Source organism: Epinephelus fuscoguttatus, linkage group LG9, assembly GCF_011397635.1.
Source record: "Epinephelus fuscoguttatus linkage group LG9, E.fuscoguttatus.final_Chr_v1".
NCBI lineage: Eukaryota > Metazoa > Chordata > Actinopteri > Perciformes > Serranidae > Epinephelus > Epinephelus fuscoguttatus.
Window position 1 is genome coordinate 18,625,121 of NC_064760.1, and position 17,361 is coordinate 18,642,481.

Consider the following 17,361-nt stretch of genomic DNA (forward strand, 5'->3'; position numbering starts at 1 on the left):
AGTTCCTAATGATCAAAATGTGAAATTACGCATTTTTGATTGTGCTGTGACAGTGATTGCTCCTTCTCTGCTCTTGCAGGCGTCGTCCACTTCCACCCCGCACGTATGTATGTGTTTATTTGTTGTTTATGTAGCTGTGCTTTAGGTCTCACACATACTGTACATAAGTCCTAAACATCCACACTCACTGAGACTTTGAAGAGCCTATGAGGTCAGGTTTTAAATTATGGTCTGCACCCACACCAAGCGTTCTCTCCCCACTCCTGTAAATCCATTTTCCACACAATGCATTTCAAATCAAAGCAGCGTCACCATAACACGCCTTAGGAAACATTAAGCCATAGTGCAGTACTTTCATGTATGATAGCATAGCCCCTGTATGCTTTGATGTGCTCACTTTTTTTTAATGCTTTATTAATAATAACACACTGGCTCCTTCTCACACCAGCACCAGCTTCTGGTACTCCTTTTCTCTCCTCCTGAACTACATCCCTCACTCCTTCCATGCCTCAGCTCCTTCATCCCTCCCCAGCCCCTGAGCCTTGTCTCGGGATTGGCCTGTTTGTGTTTGGGAGGGGGATTAGAGGGAATGACATGGGTCTCAGAGATGAAGAGAGTGACAAAGACCTATCAGAGGGCAGAGAGTGCGGAGCGCTGCATCACCATTGGTTGCTGTGGAAATCAGACACGTCTTCATTTCTTCCAGCCATCCTCTCCAAAGTGCCCAGCTTTCATTTCCACGCCTGGGGAGGGAAGCAGGGAGAGGAAAGAGAGAGGATGGGGGGGGGGGGGGCGGTCAGGATTAGAGTTTCTGTTTGTGCATTTAAGTGCGTGCGCGAGTGTGTGTTTGCTTGCATGTTGTGTGCAGTAAACATCGTAGAGATACAAAGGGATGAGCGCATAGACACTGATAGCACTCACCTCCTCCAAATCTGGCCAAAATACAAATGCTGTAACAGTCTAGTGTTCTAGCTGAACACGTTCCTCATGAATGGGATGCCTGATTCATAGACATGTAAGACCTACTTAGGATACAAATGTCTCACTGATTTCCCTCATTATTTCAGCTTTATCCACGGATATTGTGCATTAGTGTTACAGGCAGAGGTACCCCCAAAGCAAACAATGGCTGCTCAGTATTTGCTGATGTTTTCTTTCTGACAATTTCAAAGCAATGTCTGCAATTTACTGAATCGCTTAGCAGCCTCCCCACATTCACATGCGTGTGCAGATGTGCACAAACATCTGCTGAATTAATTTCCTGCTTTTGTGTTTTTCCTTTTTGTCCATGCTCCTTTTTGATGTTTATTTCCTCTTTCTGTTATGTAGCGTCATTCAATCTCGATTTCTCGTGTTACTATAATTTCAGCCCGCAACTTCTGCAGCAAGTCATTTAAATGCAATCTGTGGATGTATTCTGTAAAAAAATAAATATATCAATATACTAAAGTAACTCATTTCCTTTTCTTTCAGACTGCGCTGTGTGCAGCTACATTTCCAAAAGCTCTGCATTGACCTGCGTGTATTTAATTTGTCACATACCATACTTGCATGTATGCACACTCACACCAATTAGTCAGTGTTGTCCAATGTTTGATACACAGATTTGACAGCATTCTGCAGTGGAAACCCTTCCTAAAGTTCTCATATGATGCCCGTTGGGCTTGTTGTGCACCAGACTGTTGTCAGTATTTGCCTGCTTGTTAGGATGCAGCCAGTTGACTCTGGCTGTCTGAGCAGTGATATGACTGGGAGCAGTGGGGCTGGGCCCCAGCCGACTCCACTCTCCTCCTCGCCCATAATAGATCTGCGTGGTCTGCAGGCTCTCTAGGGGCACCTGGCTCCCCTCCCTGCCATCTCTGGCCGGATCGATCGGTGAGGCCGTCCCAGCGCAGAGACCAGGGGTCATCTTCAAACGCCTCCTGCCCACTTCCTGCCACCTGGTGCTCCATTTCGGACAAAGGGTACATTTCCTTTCCACTGCCTCCACCCCTCCATTGCCCTTCTGCGAACAGGTTAAGGACATGGAGCCGGTACAGCTCCTCCCTGTGATCTCCTTCAGCTTCCTCCCTAGTCGCCTACATGGTGAGAGAGGGTGAGAGATCAGTCCCACCAAAACACCACACAATCACACACCCTATTGATGTGTGATTTGATTTAATTATGGCTTAAGAATGTGTTTTTCTCTAGATGGAAGTGATTTTCGGTTACCTTTACCTTTGGTTATATTCTCATTTTAATACACTGGCAGGTGTCTAATATATAATGCATCCATAAAATGTCAGTGACAGAATAACCACGTCAACACACAGCATTATTCATTTACAAGATATATTTTAATTAGGCAATTTTCATTTCTTGACACAGTATGCTAAAAAAAGTTATTTAGGTAATGGTTTATAATGATGCATTAAATTAAGTGAACTTTTTGGCTTTCACTTGAAACATGTTTCATTATTAACTGATCAACAGATCTGCTATGGTATGAATATCTCCATCTCCCTTTCCCTGTTGGTCAAGTAACAAATGGCAGGGCTATCGAACACACATTTTATCTCCATGAGGGCTGTCGGACAATTAGCTCCAAGAATACATATTAATCAATCGAGATTTTTGAATCTGTTTATTAAGCCCAGCCATTTTTTTCCCTCCAATACATTAGCAGATCTCAGTATGTCCGCTACTCTTGTGAACAGGGATGAGAAGGAGATAGAGGGAGAGGAAATAAAGGTCTGATGAGTTTGGCAAAGAGAGGATGGAGGCTGAGACAGATGGCATGAAGTCTGCAGCACTCTGGCGTGGCTCGCCTGGTGCTAAAATCCTTCTCTCTCACATTCCAACAAATCCTACCAGGAGGCTGGGGAGTCTGTCACACCACTCCAAGGATCCACACGGCTCTCTTCAACCCCCCTCTCCTCCTCCTCCTCTTCCTCCTCCTCTGTCGCCCCGGTCCAACCGAGCCCCTGACCACTCTCATATTATATCCTCACATATGTATACATTCACACATTAACATGTATAGAGGTCGACCATTACAGGCCTGGCGCGATAAGAAGCACCGGGGGGTGCAGCTATGACGAAATGCTGTCTAACTGCTCTTATGGAAAAGGAACCAGGGGGGCTTAATTGAGAGAGGTGGCCTTTACTGTCACTCCAGTGTATGAAATCTTATTCAGTAAACACTGAGCCAAATCATCAGGGACTGTACAATCCATTTATATCAGAGGAAGAAGACATAAGAAGCTTTTTGATTAGTTTCACCACAGCCTGCATCAGCCCAGTCTCCAGCAGAAACACTGCAGCCCAATCTCAATCCAAACATGCGCTGCTCAGACCCATATTTCAAGGCTCCCTGTGGGCCTTACAACCCAAAATGGACAGTAAGTGTAACTGTGATTACACACATAGCACAAGACCAACAACTGGATCAGGGGCTCGGCATGACATCTCCCTCTCCAAATACTGTACTATTGGATATCCTTTAAATGTGTGAATCATGCTCCTCTTTTACCATCTCAAAGTGGTTCATCTAATAAGAACAATCTAATTTATTTTACACTGTGCTCTCTCCCCGTGTCTCTTTCTCGCTGTCTTTCTGCCTGCCTTCTGTTTGTTCTAATGAATGACTTCTGAGATGAGTTGCTGCTGTGAGGAGGTCACGGGGGGGCTTCAGAATCACATTACTGTTAATGATAATAAAAAGAACAATCTGTGCTAAACCTCTTGGATGTCTTCTCTTCTCTGCCCATATGGAGCGAATGTTTTATCTGCTATTGTTTTGAATGTCTTTACACGTTTGAATTGAAGTCTATGCAATTAAAATGCACAGCAAATATTGTTTTGTGTGTTTGTGTTTCCCATGCATGCATTGTTTATGGACACAACAAGGAGGCTGATAAAAGGTATACAGTGGTGCACCATCTGGGTTACAAAGTACACCACCAAGCACAACATCAGGCACATCTTAGCAACATGGTGCTGCATGTGAAATGATATTCCCCACGGTAACATTTTAAGTGCACAAGGAATGCAAAGAGCGATCAAACTGCAAACACAAGTTCTAACATTTGACGAGGGTTATGCAGGAGTCAGGCTTTATTGATGTGACTTCAGCTTTTTACTGACAAAAGGTTATAAGAGCTCTCAGCTTTTGGTCCAATTCTATTCAACTTGAATTAAAGCAGTTAATTGGAATCTGTTTTCACGTACAAAGCTCTTGAAGCAGGCATTTGATGGATGAAAACTTTCCAGCACTAATAAGCACTGCATTTTTAAAACTTTGCCTGAAGAAAATATTGGCATTGTACATTTTTGTGACCCAGGAATAAGACACACATTGTACATTTCATACGAGTCATGTCAACGTTTCTAAAGTGTCGTATGAGCTGACTTTGTCATGTGGAGGTGGAGGGGATGGCGGATGGTGTGACACCTGGCCAAGACGTCTGCCAAGCTGCAGACCACTGTTTGAGACCAACACACAACACACAAACAACAGCTTAGTTACCGAACATGGACTGTCGTTCTTCTTTCCAGCAGGGATAGTGCCATGAAAATCAGTTGTTTTTTTACAGAGACATTGCTGTGTTTCCAGCCGGGATAGTGCCTCTGAAACCGGGTATTTTAAGCCAAAATGCAATCTTTTCTGAATTAACAGCTGGAATTTAGGAAGTCATTGTGCTCCCGGTCGCTGTTTTTCCAGCTGGGATAGTGCCAAGAAAAGCGGTTGGTTTTTTTTACAGAGACAATGCTGCGTTTCCAGCCGAGATAGTGCCCCTAAAACTGGGTATTTTAAGCCAAAACAATCTTTTTCTAGCCAGCAGCTGGGATTTAGTGAGTCATTGTGTTCTCAGTGGCTTTTTAGGAACCAAACTGTGTTTTGTAGCATTCTGTCACTGTGACATTTTAGGCACAAAAAGCTATTGCTTTTGACATCTTTGCTTTCTTGCCGAGAATGTGCCACGAAAAGTGATTGTTTTTTACAGAGACATCACTGCGTTTCCAGCAGCTCTAGTGCTTCTGAAACCAGGTATTTTAAACCAAAACACAATCTTTTCCTAACTAACACCTGGGATTTAGCGAGTCGTTCAAACATGAGTGCTTTGTAGCGTCTGGTCACTGTTTTTCCTGCTGATAGTGCCAAAGAAAGTGGTTATTTTTTACAGAGACAATGCTGCGTTTCCAGCTGAAATAGTGCCCCCAAAACTGTGTATCTTAAGCCAAAACACAGTATTTTCCAGCAGCTGGGATTTTGTGAGTTATTGTGTTCTCAGTGGCTTTTTAGGCACGAAACATGAGTGTTTTGTAGCATCCGATCAGTGTTTTTCCAGTGACTTATTAGGCACAAAAAGCTGTAGCCTTTTAAAGAGACATCTTTGCTATTCTTTCTGGGATAGTGCCCCCCAAAATGGGGTATTTTAAGCAAAAAACATGGTATTTTCTTTACTGTAACCAAGAGGATTTTGTGCCTAAATTTAATCTGATGTTAACCACAGCATTCTAGTCACTTAAAGAAACTGCAACATGATAATGCACAAATGTAATGTATCCGTGATTTGCAGAAAAGTACATCTTTTCTGGAGACTAGGCTGGAAAAAACATTTTCAAATGACTATGAGCAAGTTTCGTCTTGCTCTGCAGTGTTTCAGCGCTGCTACAGGCCGTCATTTCAACATCTACTCAACACTAAAGTGTTTGCTGGGATTGTTTACATGGATCTGACATTCACAAGCAGATCATCAGTGACTTTCCCCTCCCGCCACCGTGGAGATAGAGTTGCTGGCTGTCCTTCCTGCGTGGCAGGGCAGCGTGGCGTCCCCAGGCTCATTGGCACTGCAGCTGTCACCCACAGGATGGGAAAGTGGCAGGGTCGATGGCTCCGCGGCGTGGCTTCTGGCAGCATCCGTCCCTTCCTGGCCCGGCGAAAGGGCAGGGATGGGGAGCCCAGTCTCTCAGTGCATTGATCGAGGGCCAGCCCTCCATTAGCCACCGTCAGAGCTAAAGGTCAGCTAAGGCCAACGGATGGGTCCTGTGTGTGCATCCTATGGAGTGACTCATTCTCACACCCAGGGAGTGAGTCCTTGTCATTTCGGTCTGTGCTGCCCCCTGCTCATGGTGGCCACATGACGATGGCCGTTCCTCTAAAAACAGCACACACCTCCCTGATGGGCTGATGCATGCCAAATTCACTCCAGTATCTCTTTTTTGTTTGATGTCAGCCACATTATGCATTATTGTTGCTTTTAGAGATATTACTATCCTCCGCCAAATTAAAAAAAGCCTTCCTTTTAATTTTCTTCTACAGAAATTGCTTAATAAATGAGCAGGCCCTGATTTGCACTGATGATCACACAGCAACACAATTGCATCAAATTGCTCACCCAGAGATGGTGCGCCACATCGTGCTCATCACTGAGTGGCAACTACTGCCTGGTGTGGTTTACATTAATGCAGCCAGGCTGTGAAAAGGGGATAATTGTGGTGCTAAATGCTGCAGAGGCTGACAGGATCCATTTCTTGACTTGTCAAGGGCAGCAGTGATAGAGAGGGTCGCGCCGGCGTCTACACACACAGAGGCGGATGAGCTTATTTACACCAACAGGCGCGCACACATGTGAGCACACACACACACACACACACAGACAAAATCAGACCACACTCCACATAGAGATGATTGTCTCTTGCCTCTGTCAGGTTGTGCTTTTTTTCTACAGCCATGGAGACCTCATCCTGGGAAATTGAGCAATTTCTGATTGAAAACAGTGGCGGTAATTAGAGCACTCACTATTTGTAACCACTTGGCATTGCATTAGTATGCAAAGCTGGCAGCCAGCTTATCTTGGGGAAAACGTTTGTTTCCTTAATTGCCCTCTTAGGACAAAAGTGAAGGGGGTGGGTGGGGAGGGAAGAGAGTAAAATGTTAACGTGCTGCAGTAAGAATGGAGCCTGGTGTGTTGAGGGGATGTGACTCCCTGAACACAGGGGTTAAATTCCACTAATAGGCTGCATACAACACACATGGGCACACACGCAGGCACAGAGTAACAGTGGAGCACTCATACACCCACATATGGGCACACACTTGCGTTGGCACATGGGCACATGGAGGCACAGACAAAAAGACAAATATGATGAGCGCACACATTCCAGGACACACACAATTAGGCACAATTAAGTCCACAGACATACTGTATACTGTAAAATTAGACGTGTAGAAACAAGCATTCGCCACACTAATGGATTAAATGACCCTGTCTTTAAATAAAGAATCCATTAAGACGTAAAGCAGGAAATGAGCTTTGCTCAGCTCACTCTGCTGTTTCCTCAAACATACAGCACATGTCATACTCAAATTGATTCATCAGACCTTGTCAGGCATTGAATGTAAAGCTTTCCCTGCAGCTCTCACCTCATTTGTACAGTTGAAATTGTGAAATGTGTAAGTACCTCATCCTACATGGCCTCTGTCATACTTCTTATGGTGCTTCTCTTACCTTCACTTTTAGAGGGGAGGCTGAGATTCTGCATTATTCTGCTGGACATCTTCTACTTGTCACAGAGGGATGCACAGGGGAGTCTTATCAGGACCTTGATGGGAGGAAAACAAAAATGTTTCCACATTAAAATGTTACTTTTTGCTGCAAATATCCAGATTCAGATGTGCAAATATGCATTTTTTTCTTTAAGTGAGGCATGCATTGTTCTTTGAAGTTTGCTGAATTACTATGATTCCCCCTGATTTTTGGACAGGGGTGTCTTTTTCCTCAGATGCACACATAGCGAGACATTAAACAAAACACAGAGGAAATGCTGCAGAAATGAAAATGTAAAGACAAGGGGGCATTTTTACTTCATTTTAAAACCACTTGTGCACATATGGAATCCGTGCTTACAATACTCACAATGACAGAGGGTTTCCTTTTCTTCCAGAAAATAAATGCAACTTTCTTGTTCCTCTAACTTTATTGTGAAGCTTTATTCCCTCTGATGAAGCCAATGCCGCAGCCATAAAGGCACGCTACATGCACTTCTTCCTGATGAAGACAATTAACCCTTCACTCAGGAGCGGGATATTTTTACATGTCTGTTTTGTTCCAAATAAAATAAATAAATAAAAAACATTTATTGAAATATAAGAAACTGCGATGACCCGCTGAAATGTTCTCCTCTTTGAAGAGGTTATCACCACATGTTGAAGCGCCTCTTTCCAAGTCTAATCCCCTTACTCACAAACACGCACAAAGACGCAAAATCATTTCATATTAAGCAGAATCAAAGTCAGCGCGGGCTGCTGGGCGACACAAAGTCTAATAGAAACTGTATTTTAACACGACAATATTTGAATCATACACACATATAAAAAAAAATCCTGCAAACACACACACACACACACACACACACACACACACACACACATAAAAATGATGTTAAATGTTTCTTTAATCATAATTATGACGTTAATAGTAACGTTTTACTTCTTGGACAATTATGTGCCTTGGAAAAGGCTGATTTCTAAATCGACATGTGACAATTAGAGTTTGGATGAAGTGAAGATAATTTGCATGAATTAGTTTCCTCTGTGTGTAATGGGTCAGCTGTAAACAGTGACACAAAACGTGATGACAAAATCGAGCGTCTGAATGCACTTTTATATATTTATTAGAAAAAAACAGAAAAAAGAACAGAAATAACATGCAGCAAATTATTTTTAAAATAATCCAAAAAGCTGAAACAAAATAAAAGTAAAGCAAAAACACTTCTTTATGAAAACAAAAAAAGTTTATTTTAATTTAGCGGAAGTGAAATGAACAGAAGCCTCGGTGCCACAGGTGGAGGAATAGAGATGAAACCACCGCCCAGACTGTGGGCCTGTAGGCCTCCTGCTCTGATTCAGCCTCTCATTAAAAAATAAATCCACATTAAAACTATTCTCCAATCAGCTTTATTTTAGTCCCTAAAATGATAAAAGAGTCCTGATGTTAGATATAGGCCAATTCCACATTAATTGGTGCCCGATGAAATAAAGTGTCCTCTTTCTTCTCACTGATGCTGCAGCTCACATTCCCAACAAGGAAGCAGACAGGGGAGAGTATGTAAAAGTTTTAGGAGAGAAACAGGTTGATAAAAAAAAAAGTATTTATTTTCCATTCGCAAAGTTTGCACCACAGTAAAAGAAACAGCATCCTATCATGAATAAATAAATAAATAATAAATCTTCCACACCACCTGACAGGGATGAGGGGCACGTGACCGCGAGTATCACACATCCTTTTATAAATGATTTGGATGAATCATATTAGGATGATTGATTTAAAGATAGGATGCATTCAGGGGACGCTTTAATTATAGCCGCAGCTAATAAAGCAGCCGTTAAAGTGATCTGCCTTAATTGGTCCAAATGCTGAAATTATTAAGAGGTATGTGCAAATGTTTATATTTACACCTCCAGATCCTGCAGGCGCGCACTCACGTGCACACGCGGCGGGTGGGCCAGGAGACTGTGTGTGCATGTGTGTGTGTGTGAGTGTGTTAAACATAGACACATTTCCTGATAAATTTCATGTCACTCAAATCAGTCGTTGTGGCGTCTGCTGATTATTAGTGATGAGATAATTAAAGGTCTTCCTCTCAGGCTGCGGTTCAGTCGTCGGGCTCCATGTGATGAGTTTAACACACCAACAGGATGTTTTTCTATTCTTCTTTTTTTTTGCATTTCGCCAAACAAAAACCTGAACACACTGATGAATGCTGTGTTACTTCAAAAGGAGTCCCCCCCTTTAGATCATCTCCGGCTCAAGGTTTGGGAATGTAAGACTTCCTTAAAGTTGTGAGGGCCAAACTGGCTTTAAGGAGAGCTGAATCAGTGTCCGTGTGTACACACCCCGTCCCAACAAAAGCAGGGGCTAATCCAGCTAATTTACACAATGCACAGGGCCCTGTTTACACGGGATATACCCACAGAGGGCCTCTGTCTCGTCCTCCATGCGTTTCAGACCGGACAGAGGTACTGCTTTATTTGTTCCCTCTCTCCTTCTCATATATAGGCTAGGCTACGAATGAAAGGCAAAGTGAAAGAGCGTCTGCAACCAAAGCAGATAATGTGTCTCTTTAAAAGGAGCATCAGCATCTTTCTCTTATTGCATATTTTCACCCGCTTCATAAAGCCACTTCTCCCTCACATGCCTGATTCAAATCTTAGATTTTAATGATGCATTTATGTCAGAAATGTTGGAAAAGTCTGCTCCGCGAAATGTGCAAACTTCACCTCAGTGCATTTATTAAACTGTGCAACGAATAAACACTTTTTAATTATGTATTTATACTTGCAATAACACTGGACTGTAACGAATCATCATGCATCACACGCGTGGACACCAAATCATTATGTGCAGCCCCCTTTTTAACAAACAAATAAATTGAACAACTCTCCATGCAGCACCTGAACACACCACAGACGCACAAAAGCAGAATTTACCTAAAGGGCTATAAAGTGAATTTATTGTTTCTGCAGGCCGTCTCAAGCCAAGGCTTTGTTATGTGTCCAAGCAAAAAAATAATCTATTTTGTACGAGGACTTTGAACGCACCAATAATCTAAATTTAGCCCTAACAATCCAGCCCTTCAGCCTCAAGCCCACTTTAATATAAGCAAGATGTTTTTGGCCTTTAATTTTTTTCTGTGCCTCTGTTTATGATTTCCAACACAACCTCAAACTACTGCAAAACAGATCGTCCAAAATTATCATGCATGTGTCATTTACTATCTATAGATAATGAAAATATATATTGTGATGTGCTCACTTGATGTATTTCTGCGTGCACACACAAAGTGCGTGGGCCTATTTTATCAGGTACACACGATTGTTATGCTACTTGCTATTCACTGCAAAATAAACACCAAATATGTCCAATAAACACTGCATTTTCCTGCAATTATGCATATAATAATAGATGCATATGCAAAATAGGTATTTCAGATTATTTTTCCCCTTGAACGCACCCAAAAACTATTCTAAAATCTATTAAAGCTCAATATGAACAAAAAGATGAGTAATAAATTGTCTCCTTTGCAGACTGCATCCTCAATCAGCCCTTTGCGTCTGTCAGTGAATGCATCATTGTGTGATTTTATGTCTTTTCAGCTCAATCACCTTTTGCCTATTTAGGCAATAAATTAAGAGCTCTGGCAGCCGCGCGATTCTTTTTTTAATTACTTCCATTACAGTCCTAGATTTCCTGTTTATTTGCCTTTAGCCCTTTATATCTTCCCCCCGTCTGTAGGTGTGTTTTACTGTCTCCATAATAGCATTTTTTTTTCTTCCAGGAGGGGTAATTACTTTGGCACAGGCAGGTAAATTCCGCCGCTAAATTGAAATATTCCGCTTTAATCCTCCCTAAATCCCAATTCTCAGGACACGGAGATGTGAGCAGCGGAGGAGTCATGTGGAGCTCCGGTTGCCTCTTCAGGTGAGCGTCGCGTCGCAGGGGGGCGGAGGATCTCCTCTCGCCGTCATAAGCATAAAACAAGATTACTAGATCTTTATCACGGAGCGTTTTTCCCCCCTCACACACAACAGCAACTCCACAATCTCTGCCTCAGATGGAGAAATGTTGCATAATGAGCAGGAATTGTAAGTTGTTGTTTTTTTTGTGAGGGATTAAAATGAATAAATACACTTGCATTCCTTTAACAAAGGAGCAGGTGAAGATGCAGCACCTGATATCTTTGTTTGCATGCTCCTGCCTTTTAAATAAAAAACTTTATCCTTATAAATAAAATATATACATGATTGATCACATCTAAAATCTAGATTCTAGTTCTTGCAGGAGTAAACACTAGCAGAAGTTTCAACATCCTGCTTGTCATGGTGCTGCCTGAATTTACCTCCCCCCAGCCCCCCTATCTTTAATTTGTAGTCACTAGGAATAAAAGGCTGAGTCTCAGCTCTGGCAGCTCCCATGTCAGTCTTTGCAGGAGTGGGTGACAGAGAACAGCAGAGGCAGATAGCATGCTAAAATCGCTTCACTAGAGACCCCACATCAAAGTAGACCAAACCTCATATTGAGTGAACTTTTAAGCCAGAAAGACTGTGTGACATCAGAGCACCTAAAATGTGACTGTCATGTTTTTCAAACTTCGCTGAACACAAGCTCAAAGACTTGAGAAGTATTCAATGGCAAGCGCTGTTCAAACACACACGCACACACACTCTAAGATTAGCAGCCTTTGTCTTACAGGAACCTCAAAGACCAATTAGATTGAGAGACGGGTGTGACGAATTTGTCAAAAATAAGATGATAGATATCACTTTGGCAGCGAGCAAACATGGCTGGGGATTTCACTCAAGCACAGTCATTGACAAGGCACTGTCAGAAAATGTGTCATCTTCAGCAGACCTGCCAGTTGACAAGGATGCAGCTTGGGATTGAGACTGATCAATTCCCAAACTGCCAACAAGACATGGCTCTGATAGCAGCACTTTATTTTGTGAAGCAAGGAAAAAAAGTACTGCTTGCTTGGATATATTGTCAACTTTATAGTTGCATCACAAACCTGCACCGTCCCAAGATGCAGCAGTAAGAAACCAAAAATTCCACATTTAAAAAAAAAAACAAACAAAAAAAAAAACAGCAGCGTCATATTTATGTGTGGTTTCAAAACTTCTGACCTTCTGTGTGGACACGCTCGCAGAAGCAGCATACAAGCGCCCATGTCTGGTTTTGTTGTTTAATGTACACCAATTCAACACGTCTAATGCTCCAGCTCGTCTTCGGCCACGATTCCTAAAGTGAAATCCGATACTCAAAGCACTTTCCTCTTCAAAGTAGTTTCCTGTTGTGCTTTGTGACCACAATAGTGTCAATCTCGTACTTTCAAAGCCTCATCTCCGTGTCAGCTTTGAGTAGCTGTCTATACATGTCTGCGAATAGAGTTGAGGCTTTGATGGCTGGTCTGAAAACAGTTGGGAACATTATGACAAAAATCCAGAAAGGGAAAAACTATTCCTATTGATTTGGCTGCACGCGGAATTTGACCTGTGGTTTGTGAATTTGCTTTCATAAGCAAAAAAAAAACAACAACAAAAAAACGTTTGATGGTTACAGCAGCTCGGAAACATTAGGTTGAAAAGCATTGTGGGAGATATAGGAAGGAAATTCCCCATCAGCTGTATATTACAAAAGGGTTATCTCTGAATCTAAACCTGCATATTAAGATAGACTGAGCAGTGTGGTGCCACGTTTATGAGATTACCATGATCTTATATCATGAAGGAAGAGATTAGGGTGCTTAACATGATTCTGAAAATGATATCAAAATAAAAACAAACCATATTTTCTATTGAGCTGCCTCGGTTAGTGCTGGAAAGGTAATTTTGGTAATCGAATAATCTGCAAAAACACTAAACATTCTCTGCTGCCTTTATTTATATAATTTAAAATCTCTAGGTTTTAGAACAAAACTAGCAATTTGTAGATGAGCCCTTAGCTCACACACACACACACACACACACACACACACACATATAAGAGGCTTTTTAAACAAGCTAAACGATCAATTAATGGAGCGAAATCAGCAGATAAAATAAAAAGAACCAACAGCGCTCAATAGTAAGGCATTACACTGTATTTCTGTTTGAGATGAACGCCTTACTATTCAATCTCCGCCACGCATGCATGCATTCATGCATTCTTGTTCTCCACTGATATAATAGTCAAAGATATGAGAGTTGCGGACATGCTAGAGAAAGAGCTCTCAGTGTTGTCCTAAACAATGGCCATTTGAAAAGCTGCGTTTGAAGCCGCGCCAAGTGATTGGGAATAATCAAATGACAATAATCAGATGAAAAGAGAGGCAATCTCAATAAACTTTGTCATTCAACTATTCAAGGTTCAATCATATCAGAGGTGTTTTGCATAACTATGAGACCCTGGTTCTAATCCTCAAAGGGTTTGGGGGCTACTTGGCTTTGCACTGTAGTCATTCAAGGTCTCAACCCGGTAGGAAATATGGGCTGCCATAGCAACACAAAGATGGCCTCTAAAGGCTTAGCATAATTCTTCCCTAATAGAAAAATAACAGCGGCAAATCCCGTCCTTAGTGAACTGGCTTATTTGACAGAGGCAGACTCCCACCTGTGAAGCACATAGTCACCACACCAATGCGCTAAGACTACGATAAGATGAAAAAGAGCCCATCTCTGGATGGGGATGGGCCGCCTAAGCTCAAGCCAAATTCTTTCTCCTCTCTGAAGCTGAAAACAGCCCACAGTGTGTCTCTGGCTAGCTTTAGGTTTTTGAAGCGGGACAATATGAGCTGCCAAATGAATCATACTCTCTATATAGTGCTTAACTTTGAAGTGCTTAAGCCATACTCTGAGAAAAAGTTTTGGCAGGAGAAGATAGCTTATATTGGATCAAATCTCAGCCGGTGAATTGTTTTCACCTCCTCTCTCTGGTTTTTGTGTTCACAGGATGTTCTGGTGGTAGTAACGTGGCATTAGGATGTTCTAAACCTGCCTAGTAACTGTTCCTCTCCTTTCTGATTGTGATCACAAAATATGTGATCCCCCTCCTCCCTTTACCCCTCTCCCCGCTTTGTTGCCAGGTACCACAGAGATGGAGTCTTGTCACTGTGTGAGTTGCATCAGGATGATGAGCACCGGGGAGAGAATAAATTACCGCCACACTTTAGAGTGGGAGGCATGTAAGTATCAGCCGCTACAGCAGTGCATTGCTCTCTGCTTATGGAATCACTAATGAGGAGCGATATCCAGCGATGTTGCAGCCATGGTGATCGAGCTAAAATCAAAGGCTTTATGAAATCATTACTGTCAAAGCCGGCTATGAAAATCAAATGATTGCCCAACACGGATTTCTCTAAGAGGTATATAGTGCTGTTTTGTCACATGCAAAGGCTAAGATAGAGAGGCAGAGGGAGAGAAAGGGAAGTTGTAATCGAGAAACGTGATGCTTCCACTACCGCGCACCTGAGTCAGCCATTTTTAGCTCCACTGGATTTCTGTTTATTCACTATATTCAGCAGCCGGAGTCTCATTGTCTTCCTGTCAGTATCCACTTGTCTTATTCAGCTACGTTTTAAAAGGTATTCCAGTCCGCAGGGATGAGTTCTGTTGGCTCATTCCTGACTGTGTATAATCTCATCATTGTGGGTGATGTTTTTCTGCTTCATGAGAGCATGAAGTCAAGATGACAGAGCAGAACTGCAAGCGAGATTATCATTATATCATGATGTCCTCGCAGCTCAGGGTGCACGTGTTTTTTGGCTTGCTGTTACCTAACAACAATATAAAAAAAAAATCACTAAAAGCGAAAAAGGTTTTTAATTTCGCTGAGGATAAACTCTCCCTATCTTTACATCTGGTACTTGTGGTTCTGATAACCACGAGGGTGATGTATTAGTGCTCTAAAGGGACTTTTTTGTCATGCAAATTCGCCAGCTTTCTTTTCTTATCAATTCATCTTTTTGCTGTTGGGCAAAATGCAAAATTCATATATTAATATTCTATTCCACCCATTATATTAAGAGTTATTCAATATATCACCATCAAAAATAATATCTTTTCTTTACCCTTTAAACCTTGAAATTCTGCTTTTGTTACCCTTGGCAATAAAAGCCTCCTCTCTGGATCCTACACATTCCTGCGGCTTGCCTATATTATGGAGTGATCGCAGTGGTGTCCTCATATTAAATGGCAATGATGACATTTAAAATGGCCATGTGTGGGACTGAATCTACTTTATAGTGCAGCCTCAGTGGCTAGGTGAATAGCAGAACAGAGTAATTAAATCAACACTGTATGGACGGCTGTCCAATGAGAGGCCAGAAGGGAATCCCACTGAATGTCGGCCTCCTGTACGCCGAGCACCTTCACACATCAAAGCTTGCTCAGCACCGCGTCTCAAAGATTCACATCTCCAGGAAAGAATGGCCTCTGCTGAGATATGGGCACCTCTGGCCTCATTTAACGTACATGGTCCCCTCCCCCTCTCAAGGCCTGAATCCGAGGATAGAGTGGCTATCTGACGAGATCACACAGAGAGGTGCGGGAACTTAAAGGCAAAGAGTTACTGTGCATCCTACCAGGAGTCTCAAAAGGGTTCTATTAAAACACGTTCAATATGCCGGTCAGGGCTTTCAAAGTGCTGCACACCCTCTAGCCCCGGCAAACTCAAAGGGCATTCGTGCACATTCAGTAAGGGGAATCTGGCCCCCATTAATTTAATGAGTCCAGGGTATTAGTATGCCATAGCCAGCTGAGAAGTCTCCCTTTTTTCATCTCTGGCGGAGTTTTAAGAAAAGATCCACCAACTTGGGAGTGACAAAGGAGAGCAGGGGAACGAGGTGCGCTCATCTAACCTGAGATCAATTTCTAGCCGTCAGTCCTCGGAGGGCAATTTCCTGTGGTTAAGATGTCTTTGTGCAAAGTGGAAATCCAGATAAAGAATGCAGAGTGGCACTTTTACTGTCACCAGGAGAACTTTGCTGTCTCTTAATCATGATTGCATCCTCAGAAAAACAGACACAAAAGTTGTAAAAAAAAAATAAATAATGGGCAGGGGATTGGTGCTCAGAGACATATTTGCATAACATATTTGGAAACATGCTGTGGTCATTATAGCACCGTGAGCTCTTTTTTTTTTCATTCGGATCTTGTCTACAGTCACTTCACAGTTAATTAGCTTGGTAAACAGCAGAGCGTTGTTGCTTTCTAAAGCTCTAACACCTGACTTAAAGAAGAACACACAGCCTGTCACTATACAATGAGCTGACACGCAACTGACAGTCACCTGTAAGAGATTACAGACAGTGGAGTTTGCCAGGGCCTGTCAAACCAGGAAGTAGCAGCTGCTGGAGCTAATTAAAGGCATAGCAACATGGTAACATAGCCCAGCTCAGGGCCACATCAAACACTCCTCTTCATGCCAGTCTGGAGTCTCATCTCTGGGATGTTGAGGCCCTTTGTGACCTGTGCTGGGAGCCTGCTGGGCCTCAGGCCTGACCTGAGAGCTGCGAAGTGAATTGGAATAGGTCAGGATCACCCTGGGGTGCACCTGGAGCCGACTTACCTGCGTCTGTGTATCTGCATACCAAAACGTGGCCATGCAGCTGCGTGGGCGCGGGTGCGTGGACTCTGACCTGCACAACAAAGCGAAAGAGAGAGCCTGGGTGAGAGGTCAGGAGGAGAGAGGAGGCTCAGGGAAAACACACGCAGGATGCATTGGCTAAACATGATCAGAAGGACCCATATGGCTCAGCTGAGGTAGAACCAGATGCCCTCAGATGTCCTGGTGAAATATAAGCTCAATGTAAACAACGCCTCCTCAGTGTGGATTGTGCTTT

The 17,361-nt window shown here is 42.7% G+C and overlaps 1 protein-coding gene and 1 long non-coding RNA gene across 5 annotated transcripts in view; one reads left to right on the forward strand and one right to left on the reverse strand.

Moving 5' to 3' along the window:
* The window catches only part of zic6 (zic family member 6), a 96,165-nt gene extending 95,455 nt beyond the window's left edge, over nucleotides 1-710 (forward strand). For 3 of the 4 annotated variants that reach the window (XR_007450084.1, XR_007450086.1, XR_007450087.1), the window contains one exon: nucleotides 80-710. The gene's annotated coding sequence lies outside the window, so the exon portion shown is untranslated. The remainder of the gene's footprint in view (nucleotides 1-79) is intronic. The other variant, XR_007450085.1, reaches the window with a different exon arrangement.
* Nucleotides 637-17,115, reverse strand: LOC125894645 (uncharacterized). The gene is made up of 3 exons (XR_007450088.1): nucleotides 17,088-17,115; nucleotides 7,494-7,587; nucleotides 637-743 (listed from the first exon to the last, which is right to left on the reverse strand). It is a non-coding gene; the product is annotated as an uncharacterized LOC125894645 (long non-coding RNA).
* Nucleotides 17,116-17,361: the final 246 nt, after the last annotated feature.